General features: G+C 41.5%; 1 protein-coding gene across 2 annotated transcripts in view; it reads left to right on the top strand.

Annotated features, from left to right (window-relative positions):
• The first annotated feature begins 11,978 nt into the window (after positions 1-11,978).
• Positions 11,979-13,909, top strand: part of grin2ca (glutamate receptor, ionotropic, N-methyl D-aspartate 2Ca) — a 110,910-nt gene continuing 108,979 nt past the window's right edge. Inside the window, exons 1-2 of one of the 2 annotated variants that reach the window (XM_067458479.1) lie at positions 11,979-12,377; positions 12,604-13,077. The gene's annotated coding sequence lies outside the window, so the exon portion shown is untranslated. The other variant, XM_067458488.1, reaches the window with a different exon arrangement.

Raw genomic sequence — 13,909 nt, 5'->3', positions numbered from 1 at the left:
AAGAAAATGTTTATTAAAATGTTCTTAAAACTAAGTGGCAAAAAACAACAACCTTATTTTGGACCCTTCATTCTTGTGTACACATAGTTAAAAGAAGTGCACAATTCAATTGTTTTCAATCTCTAAACAACTCCAGAATCTGGCTGCAGCTGTTTGCACAGATGCTTAATGACAAAACTGTTTTCGATTGCTAAGGACTGGATGAGTTTTTGGATTGGTACCTCTCACAACAGCTGCAGTTAGTAGATGTTAATCATCTTGAACTTGAAGTGACAACAGACTGATCGGTAGATCACGACAGCCTCTTGAACAAAAGTGTCTTGAATTACCGCTGTGCTTTTGGTAGTTAAAGAGAGTGAATGTTTTTCTTTCTGAGCACTGATCATTTTTATTGTCATTTTTTTGTTGCTATTTGCTACAGATGTCTGTTTAACCTGGACAAAAGTGGTATTGCAGAGGCAGAGAGGATGTTTTCAAACTGAACTGATGTGACAAAACACCCTTTGGGGCTTTTCGCACTGTGCTTATCATTCTAAACCTCGTTTTAACCCCGGGTAGAGAGGAATGTGTACTCAAAGCAGGGTGACTGAAAACTTGTGAACTCGAGTGAAAAAGAGACTTTCATTCTTACATTTTTAAAGTGCGAAAAGTCCATTTAGGGAAGAAAAAAAAGGTGGGGTAAGTGTTATTTCAAAACCGTTTTAGAAAAAGGACTCGGGCCGAGTGGAATAACAAACTTGTAGCCAATCAGCAGGTAAGGTGCGTGTCTATGGTGAGAAGAGAGGCCCAGTGCACGTCATTATTCAAAACACACGAGTCACACAGGACGGACATTAACCAAGAAAGACCTAATATATGCTGCTTTTGCTTGACTATGCTCGTGTGTCATGTTCGCTTGTTTGTCCATTTGCGATCGTATTGGGGCTCACTTCAGCGATGATAAAGACCCGTTCATTTCCACACCGTATGGAGCATCTAAATATCCTCTGTGTTTCAAGCATCAGCTCAAAATGTGTTCGACAGGTAAGATACTATACTCCTAATATACCGGTATGTTTGTTTCCTCTTTACATCTATATTACCCATCCGGTCATAATTGTAATATATGTTGTTAGCTGGACTATTGAGCTTGTGTAGTCATAAGAACTGTTTGTGTTTTGTGATCGCTATAACTCTAATCTGGTCATAATTGTAATATATGTCGTTAGCTGGACTATCAAGCTTGTATAGTCATGAGAACTGTTTATGTTTTGTTACCGCTATAATCTTGTCATAATTGTAATATGTCGTTAGCTGGACCGTCGGCTCGTGTTCTATCGAGTTGTTCATGAGAACGGTTTGTGTTTAAGTGATAAAAGGGATGACTTTTTCATTGAATATTCGACCTGGATTAGTAACACAGATTCTGCCATAGTCGTTGCCTGGGTTACGTATGTGTGGGGCGGAGCTATCAATATAGGGCCGAGACCCTTTTTGTTTTTTTGGGGGGTTTGTTTTGGTGATTTGAAATAACAACAACGGTTACCAGATATCACTTATCCCACCTTTAAAGGTGTCCTAGAATGCATATGTTAAATTGTTCTCTGATATCTACATACACTGTAAAAAAAAAAAAAAAAAAAAAAAAAAATATATATATATATATATATATATATATATATATATATATATATATATATATATATTTTTTTTTTACCTGGTTGCCTTAAAATTTCAAGTTAATTGAAATTAAAAATTTGACTTAATACAATGAACATTTTTGATAATCGACAACCTTCATTCAAAGATTTTTTTAAAGATTTTGTAGGATAATTCTGTGTGTGTGTTTTTGTTTGTTGTGATGACGCAGTGAAACTTGTGCTATTATCATGATTTATCAATTTTTTTATGTGGTTCAGATAAATAATATTTTGAGTTTCTATTTATTAAACCAATTTCCTTCATTGTATCAACTCAAATTTTTGTGTAACAACAATTTCCATATTTAAAACGTTATAAAGTGAATTATCTAGTTTCAGGCGAATTGCTTTCCGTATTAAACTTATGGAAAAAGTGTAGCTTCCGCGCCTCTTGCAGTTCAAAATGCTTTTGCTACGTATGATAACTGCACAACAGTTACGCTCATCAGATGTAGCATTAAGCATTTTGAGCTGCGAGAGACGCGGGTGCTACACTTATTCCGTAAAGCTTTTTCATGCCACTTCTCTGCAGAAGGACTTTTATTAACCCCCCGGAGATGTGAGGAGCAGTTTTATGACGGACAGATGCACTTTGATGGACTTAAAAATGACCCAACAGTCACTGCCATTGTAAAGCTTAGAAGAGCCAGGACAATTTGAATATAACTTTTATCATCTGCAAGTAGAATGTCTTATACACCTAGTATGGCTTGAGGGTGAGTAAATAATTGGTAAATTTTCATTTTAGGGTGAACTATCCCTTTAAGTCTGGTAACCACCCGGGAGAAGCCAAAATAGGGGAGATATGATTAATTTTTTTAGCACCTACCAGCAGCCTAGCCGCCTAATTGCAAACATGAAATAAGCAATCCTAGGAGTGTATGACTTTCTTCTTTCAGAAAAATACAATCAGTTATTTAAAAAAAAGATGTCCTGGCTTTTCCAAGCTTTATAATGGCAGTGAAGCCCAAAAAAGTCCATCCATCCATCCATCCATCCATCCATCCATCCATCCATCCATCCATCCATCCATCCATCCATCCATCCATCCATCCATCCATCCATCCATCCATCCATCCATCTAAGAGTAATCAACACGGCTCCAGGGGGTTAATAAAGGCCTTATGAAGCAAAGTGATGCGTTTGTGTAAAAATGTTTTAAACTTTATAAACGGAAAAAAAATAAATCGGAAAAGCTCCCGACAGAGCTTCATATCATTCTCAAGTCAGGAATCTTGGTGTGATTCTGGATTCAGTAGTCATGTCAAAGCAATAACTAAATCAGCATACTGCCATCTCAAACATATTGTAAAAATGAGATGCTTTGTTTCCAGACAAGACTTAGAGAAACACGTTCATGCTTTAGTCACCAGCAGGAAGGTCGACTTCAGTATAGTAATGGACTCCTCACTGGCCTTCCCAAAAAGACCATTAGAGTCTTGAACACATCACACCAGTCCTCATGTTTCCTGGCATCCAGTTACATTTAGGATTGGCTTTATAATATATTACTTGTTTATAAATCCCTCAATGGCCTTGGACCTCAGTACATTGCAGATATGCTCATTGAATACAAACCCAAAACATTTCTCTTTGTTGTTCTTGTTTCCTATAAATTTGTTGATTTAAATTTTTTTTTTTTTTAATGTAAATCACTTTAAATTTGTGTATGAATTATGAAATGTGCTTTAATAAACTTGCCTTGCCACAGTTGCGAGAAATTAAGTCAGAATTACGAGGTATAAACTCGTTTATAATTTTGACTTTATTTCCCACAATTCCGAGTATATATCTCACAATTCTGACTATTTCTTGAATTCAGAGAAAGAAAAAAAATTGAAATTAAATGTTGCAATTTTTACCTTTTTTATTTTTATTTAGTGGTGGAAACAAGCTTCCATAGTCTGTTACACCCTGTTGTTAAATTTGGGACCCTGTCACACACCGCGACGCAAGTTTTTTGCTAGTTTCAGCCTTCCGCAGTTATCATTTTCACGTCCAGTGCCACGTTGTTTAACCTGTGCCCATCTGCGCACCTACTATGGACGTGCTGGTCTGAAAACAAGGTGTGTTCAGGCGCATTGTTGGCGCGTTGCTTTTTTGAGACAACAGAAATTTGCCATTGACCAACAAAACCTGCTCTAAAGTCAATAGCGAAGTATTTCGTGTGTTATTTAAAGGCCATGTTAGTGAAATGCGCCTATAGGTGGGTGCGAAGGACGATGATGGTGAAGACAATGATGATGATGGAGACGAAGATGAAGGTAGGTGAGGGTTTCGAAGAAGGACAGGTAGTCGAGGTTGGATCGGTGCAAGACCAGACAGTGAGTGTGAAGGAGAGGAGTGCTTATGTAGTGTTGCTGGTGATGGTGCCCAGGTGTTTAGAATGCCGGTGATGGTGAACGAGTGGGTGTGGCAGTGTCTGATGGCTGTGAGGGCGTGACAGTACCCCCTCCTCCACAGTCGGCTCCTGACGGCTGTGACGGGCTGCGACGGGGTCTGCCACGGCCCCGAGGAGCAGGTCGGTCAGGGTGGTCTTGGCGAAACTGAGTGAGAAGATTAGGGTCCAGCACATCGTTCCTGGAGATCCAGCTCCACTCCTCAGGACCGTAGTCCTCCCAGTCTACCAGGTATTCCATCCGGGAACCCTGTCGCCACGAGTCGAGGATGGCTCTCACCCGGTAGACAGATGGGTCCTCATCGATGGTAGGAGGAGGAGGTACAGCACCAATCGCCAGGATCTGTGGGTGAAGAAGGGACAGGTTCAGTGAAGGGTTTGAGCAGTGACACATGAATTGAAGGTGAGATTCTGTAGGTGGGAGGAAGGTGAAGGCGTTAGGTGACTTCGTTCAGCTGCCAGTCTACCGTGAACGGTCCGATGTACCGGGGACTCAGCTTACGGCACGGCAGCCAGAGACGGATGTCCCTCGTGGAAAAACCAGACCTTCTGGCCTGGCTGGTACCGCGGCGTGGGTCCGCGTTTGGCGTCAGCGTGGTGCTTGTGTCTTCGGACTGCCTGCTGGAGTTGCACGTGCACGGAGTTCCAGACCTCTCGCTCCGGCGGAAGCAGTAATCCACCGCTGGGACCTTCGAGGGCTCACCCGTCCAGGGGAAGAGCGGTGGTTGGTAGCCGAGGACACATTGGAACGGGGTGAGCCCTGTGGTGGACTGCTGGAGTGAATTCTGGGCATATTCGGCCCAGGGCAGATACTGGCTCCAGCTCTCCTGGTTCTGGTGGCAGTATACCCTCAGGAATCTCCCGATCTCCTGGATCTCCCGTTCAGTCTGGGTCTGAGGATGGTAACCTGATGGGAATCTGACGGATACCCCTAGGAGACGGAAGAAGGCGGTCCACACTCTAGAAATGATTTGGGGTACTCGGTTGGAAACGATGTCTTCCGGAAGCCCAAAGTGTCGGAAGACTTGGGTGAAGAGTGCCTCCGCAGTTTTCAACGCGGCAGGTAAACCTTTGAAGGGGATGAGTTTGCAGGATTTCGAAAATCGGTCAACAACGACTAGGATACAGGTGAAACCTTGGTATGATGGCAGGTCGGTCATGAAATCGATCCCCAGATGGCTCCAGGGACGCTTGGGATTGGAAGAGGGACCAGCTTCCTCAGGGAGTCTCCTAGGGGTGTTGGCAATGGCTCAGACTGAACATCCCTTGACGAATCGGGAGACGTCCCGAGGCATGGCGGGTCACTAGGAACGGTGGCGAAGGAGCGAGAGTGTCCTTCTCCTGTCTGGGTGTCCAGAGCCGGTGAAGAATGAGCCAAGTCCAGAAGGGGCAGGCGATGGCGTGGCGGGACATAGAGGCGCCCTTCTGGACCTCCTGGCGGAGCAGGCTGTTGGGCTTTCTCCTGTTGGATCTTTTCGTGATCCAGCGCCCACTGGATCGGTCTGACAACCATGGCTGTCTATGATGTCCCCGAGAAACTGGAAAGTAGAGACGTGGAACTCGCACTTCTCGAGCTTGAGATAAAGGTGATGATCTCTGAGATTTTGCACGACTTGACAGAAATGCTCTGCATTTGGTCTGGTCTTCTGTCAGACACAGACGAGGACACAGATGAATTAGTGCAAGTGCAAAGTTTATTATCAGAGGTAATGGACACAGGTGATACTTAGATGGGTGGTGACACTCAGACGAAGGACGATGATGGTGAAGACGATGATGAAGGTGAAGACGAAGATAATGATAATGGAGACAAAGATGAAGGTAGGGGAGGTGAACGAGTGGGCGTGGCAGTGTCTGATGGCTGTGAGGTCGTGACAGAGACACGCAGCAGCACACAACAAACTGTTTTTTTTTTTAATATTAAAATTAAAAGGATTCCTCTCTGGAGAGGTGCTCAGTCTTTCTGCTCTCAAATTCCACCATAGTGTAAGTGCAGCTGGCTTGTAAAGGGAATGGGAGATGAGACTCTGATGGTTTATTACACATCACGCCCAAAACACAGCCATGACTCATTAAGAGACTAGGAACAACCATTTTGGACGATGCACATGGTTTTTTTTGTTCCTCATAAAACTAGCAAAATTGGATTCGGACACGCCCAATGTGGACCTGCGCCAGCTTCAGACCATGAGCTCAGATCATTAAAATACAGCCCTTAATGTTTATTGCATTATTTTAGTGTGATGGTGCTTTGTATTTATGTGCATTTTGTACACTTTGTGATTTATTAGTATTTACCTCAGCTTGTTATTTGTGATGAACTGTTTATGTTTGGCTTCCACTTGCGTGCTTTGGTGGTTGTGTATTATATAGTTACAAAACAGATGGCACAAGTTAACGGGAACGTTTTTTTTTTTTTTTTTTTTACTGTAAATTTAAGTTACATGATCCATCCAAAATGTTGCTACTACTTTTATTATGGTTAAATTTTGGCAACCACAAATGTTAAAAAAAAAATGTTTTATTATAGTGCAGTATATTAACTATTTCAATTGTGAAAAAGACCTCTTGAGCTTTCTTCAATGATGAGAGAAAACAATGACAAGTTGCAGAATAGAGAGTTAGAGGGCATTTTAAACAGGGACGAGCAGGTTTGAGGACGAAAGCTGAGCTGCTGTTCAATAGGCCTACTCTGAGACGTCTGGCTATATTTGAACCTCTCCCCTGAGATCTGGCTCGTGCCAGAGTTGCCCCTTTCCCATCCTTTTTACCGTTTGCCATCAAAGCCACGACTAATAAAACCAACTTTTTTCCACGACGAGGAAGAATGCACACTTTACGCGTCACTCGTGTTAGCGCTGAATTCCTCTACTCGTCTCCCTCTTTTTTATATCTCTCCTATTGTTCCTGTTGCTCGCGCGGCATAGTGTGTGAAACGCTGCGGCCAAGTCGTGGAGAGAGAGCATATGCCCATCTGTGCCTCTCTCCCTTTCTCTCATCCTGACATGTGTGTCCTCCTCCGCCCTGCGGCCACCTGCGAGTCTTCCTGTGTCCCTTCTGCCATTGCTCCGCAAACGTTTGCGCTATCATTCAGCTCCGCCAACGGGTAACCGCTGACGTGCTAACGGCCACAATCAGCGCTGACGTCCGACCGCAGCGGCGCAGCCTCCGCTAAAAGATTGCTCCCGGCGATTATATGTTCATACACGTGTGATGAATATAATATATAAATATAACATGTCAAAGTAGTAACATGTTTAACTATTAGGAATACTGGTCAAGCTCAGGGGCTAAAAAAATAATAATGGGTAGATTTATTGTTAAGACATTAACGTGAAAGTATTGCACCCACAAATTGGTAATAATGTTAAACAATAACAAGCTTTTGTTGGATAGTAGGCTATATGTCCCTTATGCCATCATGGAGTTTTTTATTGATTCTTGAATCAATGACAAAACAATTATTGATGAATAGTATAGGCCTAGTCTTGATTATTACAGTTTTTGTACCCATTTTTGCCAACTGTTAATGCTAATTTAGGCTGTTAATGCTCATTGCCTCCCAAAATAAGACATTGGTCAGAAGTTGGTGTCAAATTATTATTTAAAAATGACTTGCCTAAGGATGGTAGCCTATATAGCCTACAGTGGGTATGGAAAGTATTCAGACCCCCTTAAATGTTTCGCTCTTTGTTTTATTGCAGCCATTTGTTAAATCATTTAATAATTTTTTTTCACATTAATGTACACACAGACCCCATATTGACAGTAAAACACAGAATTGTGAATATGTTTGTTGATTTATTAAAAAAGAAAAACTGAAATATCACATGGTCCTAAGTATTCAGACCCTTTGCTCAGTTAGTAGAAGCACCCGAGAGTAACGCAGGACAAAAGTAACAAAGCGATTTACTCAGAGCCCTGATTACATTAGCATACCAAGCTATGGCACGTTCAGCATCCAACCTTGATGGATCTGCCAAAAATCATGTGATTTCGTCATCGCTTCCCGCGGTTAGGTCAAATGCAGTTTTTGAATACAGAAAGTTCATTTTTCCCTTGATTGTAACCAGTCGTCCTGTCCCTGCAGCTGAAAAACACCCCCACAGCATGCTGCTGCCACCACTATGTTTCACTGTTTGGACTGTATTGGACAGGTGATGTTTTTCTTCACACATACCGCTTAGAATTAAGGCCAAAAAGTTCTATCTTGGTATTATCAGACCAGAGAATTTTATTTCTCACCATCTTGGAGTTCTTCAGGTTTTCTTTAAAGAAAACTTTCATGTGTCTTGCACTGGGGAGAGGCTTCTGTCGGGCCACTCTGTCATAAAGCCCCGACTGGTGGAGGGCTGCAGTGATGGTTGACTTTCTACAACACTCTCCCATCTCCTGAATGCATCTCTGGAGCTCAACCACAGTGATCTTTGTGTTTTTCTTTACCTATCTCACCAAGGCTCTTCTCCGCCGATAGCTCAGATTGCCCGGACAACAACCCCTTGAAAGAAATGAGAGAGGGAGGGGGAGATGTTAGGGAGGATGTTTCAGCCGGGACTTTTTACTGCGCTGAGTCGAAGTACTCTCAGAAGTGCTATTCCGCCATACATTATAGTTCTATATAAAAAAAATAGTTTCACATGATTTATATGTATGATTAGTGGTAGTTTAGCTTAGTCTATAACATAATTTACAAATATCTTTTAGGTATTTATAATTTCATAGTTTCTACTTCTTGTGGAAGTTGATTACTTTGCACTGATTACATGATGAAATTGAATGCATACATCAATAAATAGGTGTGTAAAATACAAAATAGTATTTTTAATGTCTATTCTCTCTTTAAGTGATAAAGAGGACCTAAATCTACAATTTAAGTCATTTATTATGAATATGTGGCTCATTTTAGAGAAAATATGAGTAAATAAATAATTAAGACAGGTAAAGTCACTGTGTAACAGGAATGACCCTTTTACTTTATTTTTTATTATTCTAATTTACAATTAGAAGAATTAACAATGAAAATAAAAGCAATATTAACAGGAATTGAGAAAATAGGTTATCCATATACTTATTAAATGTATGCTATAGTTTAAGCCTACACTGGATACTTATTAATGCAGTGACATCCCATTCTTAATCTGTAGGGTTTAATGTGGAGTTGGCTCACCCTATGCAGCTATAACAGCTTCAGCTCTTCTGGGAAGGCTTTCCACAAGGTTCAGGAGTGTGTTTGTGGGAATTTTTGACAGTTTTTCTAGAAGCGCATTTGTGAAGTCACAGGGACTGATCGCTCGCAGTCTCCTGCTCTAATTCATCCCAAAGGTGTTCTATCAGTTTTGAGGTCAGAACTCAGGCCAGTCAAGTTCCTCCACACCAAACTTTCTCATCCTTGTCTTTATGGACTTTGCTTTGTGCATTGGTGCACAGTCATGTTGGAACAAAAAAGGGGAATGCAATTGTCCAAAATGTCTTGCTATGCTGAAGCATAAAGAGTTCCTTTTACTGGAACAAAGGGGCCAACCCCTGAAAACTACCCCATACCATAATCCCTCCTCCACAAAACTTTACACTTGGCACAATGCAGTCAGGCAAGTACCATTCTCCTGGTAACCGCCAAACCCAGACTCCTCCATCGGATTGCCAGACAGAGAAGTGTGATTCATCACTCCAGAGAACAGTCTGACTGCTCTAGAGTCAAGGGGCGGTGTGCTTTACTGCAGTGCATACGACGCTTTGCATTGCACTTGGTGATGTTAGGCTTGGATGAGCTGCTCGGCCATGGAAACCCATTCCATGAAACTCTCTACACACTGATCTTGAGCTAATTTAAAGATCACACAAAGTTTGGGGGTCTGTAGCTATTGACTCTGCAGAAAGTTGTCGACTTCTGCGCTCTGTGCACCTCAGCATGCGCTGACCCCGCTCTGTGATTTTACATGGTCTACCACTTCATGGCTGAGTTGCTGTTGTTCCCAATTGCTTTCACTATGTTATAATACCACTAACAGATGGAATATTTAGTTGTGAGGAAATTTCACGAATGACTTATTGCACAGGTGGCAACCTATCACGGTACAACGCTTGAGTTCACTGAGCTCTGGAGAGCGACCCATTCTTTCACGAATGTTTGTAGAAGCAGTCTGTAGTCTGAATGCAGGTGCTTGATTTATACACCAGTGGCCATGGACGTGATTGGAAAACCTGCTTTTGGCAATAAAGGGTGTAGTATGTCCATGGTGTGTGTGTGTGTGTGTGTGTGTGTGTGTGTGTGTGTGTGTGTGTGTGTGTGTGTGTATGTATGTATGTGTATATATATATATATATATATATATATATATATATATATATATATATATATATATATATATATATATATATATATATATATATATATATATATACTTAAGTAGGCCTATATTAATTAACAACATGTACTTAGTGTAGGGTTAGGATTAGACTTTGGTTGAGGGTTAGTTGCATGTAATTATGCACAATTTATAGTAATTATGAAAGTAACGTCTAACAAGGACACTGTAAAATGAAGTGTTACCCAAGTTACGAACCCCACATCTCACAACATTTTGTGGATTAATTGTGAATTGTGTGCTTCAGAGTTTTATCATGGCTCAAATGCTTTGATAGCAGCCGTTTATTTCATGTCATAGCGTCCTTTCTATGCTCAAACAGTGTAGACCAAATCTCATGACCTCATGTGATGTCCAAGAACCAGTTAGCTTTGATGAAAATTCATATTTTTGGTTCATGTCACTATTTTATGTGGCCAGCATATGCAAGCATTGATTGTTTCGAAATGATCAGACTTGGAGTTTTTCAGTTGAGTCATGGATTTACTTCTTAGCTTAGTTTTAGACATTTAGACTTTCATAATATGGGTAAAAACAGCTGAAAAACATGCTTCAAAAGATCATCTTTTGTGATCCACAGAAGAAGGAGTCATACAGCTTAAAAATGACATGACATGAGTTAATGAATATTCATTTTGGAGTCTGTGTGATTTTTAGGCTGCCTTTATGTGATCAAAAATACAGTGTAAACTGTAGTATTGTGAAAAAAACGTTTATTACAAAAAATAACTTTTCTATTTTTATTTAAAAATGTAATTTATTCATGTGATGGCAAATCTGAATTTTCAGCAGCAAGTGTTACATGATCCTTCAGAAATCATAGCTGATCCTCTTACAAACTGCTTAATATTTCTGCCGGAAACATGATACATTTTTTTTTCAGGATTCTTAGATTAATAGAAAGTTCAAAAGAACAGTGTTTATTTTTTCTGTAACTGTATATTATATATTATATATATATATATAGTACTTACCCCAAACTCTTGAACCGAAGAATAGATGATGATTGCTAGCACGTGTGTATAAGTGTATTTGCATAATTCAAACTAAAATTTCTCAAACTGCTTAATACTGAGCCCAGCAAGATAAATCCACCTCCTGAGAAACTTCTATTAGGGCTACAGCAGCTATTGGTAGTGAAACCCAAACTATATGCTGTACAAAGAAGTATACGGTTATAAACAAGATTATGAAAGTAAAATTTGTAGCGATTGCCGAAAGTATTGCATTCTCTGAGTATGAAATTGCTACCAATATTATGTCTGGACTTCAAAGAATATGAGTAGAAATGGCTCACAATCATGGAAGCCATCTGTTTAAGAAGAGTTATTTAAACAGAGAGAGAGAGAAAGAGAGAGAGAGAGAGAGAGAGAGAGAGAGAGAGAGAGAGAGAGAGAGAGAGAGAGAGAAGATGGTTTAGAGGAAGAGAGAAGGGAGGGAGGGAGGATGGATATGAAGGGAGAGAGAGAGAGAGAGAGAGAGAGAGAGAGAGAGAGAGAGAGAGAGAGAGAGAGAGAGAGAGAGAGAGAGAGAGAGAGAGAGTTAGAATAAATCCTTACCACATAATGATTACGGCTCACAAGTCCTGCCTCTGAAATGGAGTGCAGAAGGAGCCGGGATTACAACTACAGTAATCTGAGAACTGCAACTGCACTCTACAGCCACAGCTGAGCACATCCACTCAAAACATCAGGGGTCGGGGGAAACGAGGCACCTTCAACTACGGAAGACAAGAAGATAAATACAAACTCAAGGAAATAGGAAGCTCAAATATCTGTTGGCCAGCAATCAACAGCCTGCTAAAACAAGAAGCTCCACCTGTCGGCCTGTGCCACCTGTGTGCCCTTCCAACTGCCAGCTTTTGGAGTAATCCATGGTGTCTTTTACTGGAACGAGGACCACCCTGGAAAAATGAGGCCGACACAAGTTATCAAGGTAAATGAACGGTTACAATATGTTCTTTGGACAGTAATGAGAGTCTGAAAATACATGGAATAGGTTGTTGCTTTGCTCTTTTTGTTCATTTGGAACAACAGGACATTCCAAATGCTATTTTACCGGTTCTTTTTGACACAAAGTTCTAAAAAAGAAAATCAGCTGAGCTTTATATTGATAAATATGTAAGCCGTATGTTTTTTCCCCCCGTTTCATTCGGATGCAGATGAGATGCTGACAGACTGGGACCCGTCCAATGAAAGCTGAGACACATGTGTCCACCTAACCAGTGACCGTTCCCGGACAAGGAGCTCTATGTGCGTCTGCACCAGGACACTTGTGGACAGCCGTCTCCTGCCTCTCATTTCTCCTCTGGCATCCGCTCTGCCTCCATCGCTCCACGCCACCTCCTCTCTCCCCCCATCCTCCCTCCCTCAATCCGTCCCACCCTCCCCTCACGGAAGATGATGTGACCTTCTGCCAAACTGCTAGAGACCATGCCACTGTCACAGTGGGCTGTTCTGTCTACACTGAAATAGAATCAAACAAGAGCCACGAGAGAGAGAGAGAGAGGGAGAGAGAGAAAGAAGGAGGGGGGGACGGGGGAAGAAAAAGAAGAAGAAGAAAAAAAATCAGGACGAGTCACGGAGGAGAAAATGTGCTGTCGGGCGTCCGGGCTGGATGTGGTTTGCCAAAGCAGGTAACTGATCACCTTCACTTCTGCATGTAGACACTCTTCAGATGGGATTTTTGAAGTTGCGCACCTGTTAATGTGTGCTTTCCGTGTTTTAATAGCAGGATTTGTGCGAATGCTAAGTGTGTTTGTGTTATGAATCATCCTGAAAGTGCCTTTCCGGTGCACCCACAGGTTGGATGCTTGTTGAAATTGTAAAGTTTTCTTTCACAAGTGTGAACGAAACCTCCCCCTATTGTAGGTTAAAGATGTTGTTTCTGCAGTATGTCGCGGTGTGCTTTTCGACTCGCAGGTGCTACAGAGATCAATCACCTCTCACGGCAGACGGAGAGTGTTTCCCGTTAAAGTCGTTGTGCTGGAATGTTAAAGCGACTAGAAATTGAATTCCGTTGAGAGGTGAACTGAGAGATCTTGGATAGCAGGCAATGACAGCTTTCAGTAATTACTGTTGGGAGCAGTTAATATGGAGCACACACTGACGCATTTGGGATTCGTCCCGCTGAAGCTGTGATAATGTGCCACTTTCGTAGTGAGAAGAGGGTGCTTCAAAAGAACAAGGTGGATAATGGAAAGAGAGGTGTTTGGGATGGCCAGAAAAAGACAAAGGAGGAAGCCATCAGATGCAATCACAAGTAATCTCGTACAAAATTGGTCAGGAAAAAGAGCAGGGAAAGTTATTAGGAAATCCCAGTGGTGGGTGACAGTTTCAAAATTAGAAAGAGCCCAGCTAAATATTTGCTCTGGGGCAAACTGAAAAACATAATTATATAATAATTTTAGCTCTTTAGCCGTCAGTCACAGAGACGTTTTTCAGGGGAAATGATTTAAACAGGACAGG

The sequence above is a fragment of the Pseudorasbora parva genome, chromosome 2, assembly GCF_024679245.1.
Source record: "Pseudorasbora parva isolate DD20220531a chromosome 2, ASM2467924v1, whole genome shotgun sequence".
Taxonomy (NCBI): Eukaryota; Metazoa; Chordata; class Actinopteri; order Cypriniformes; family Gobionidae; genus Pseudorasbora; species Pseudorasbora parva.
The sequence above is the reverse complement of the archived record's forward strand: the minus strand, read 5'-3'. Positions and strand labels throughout refer to the sequence as shown.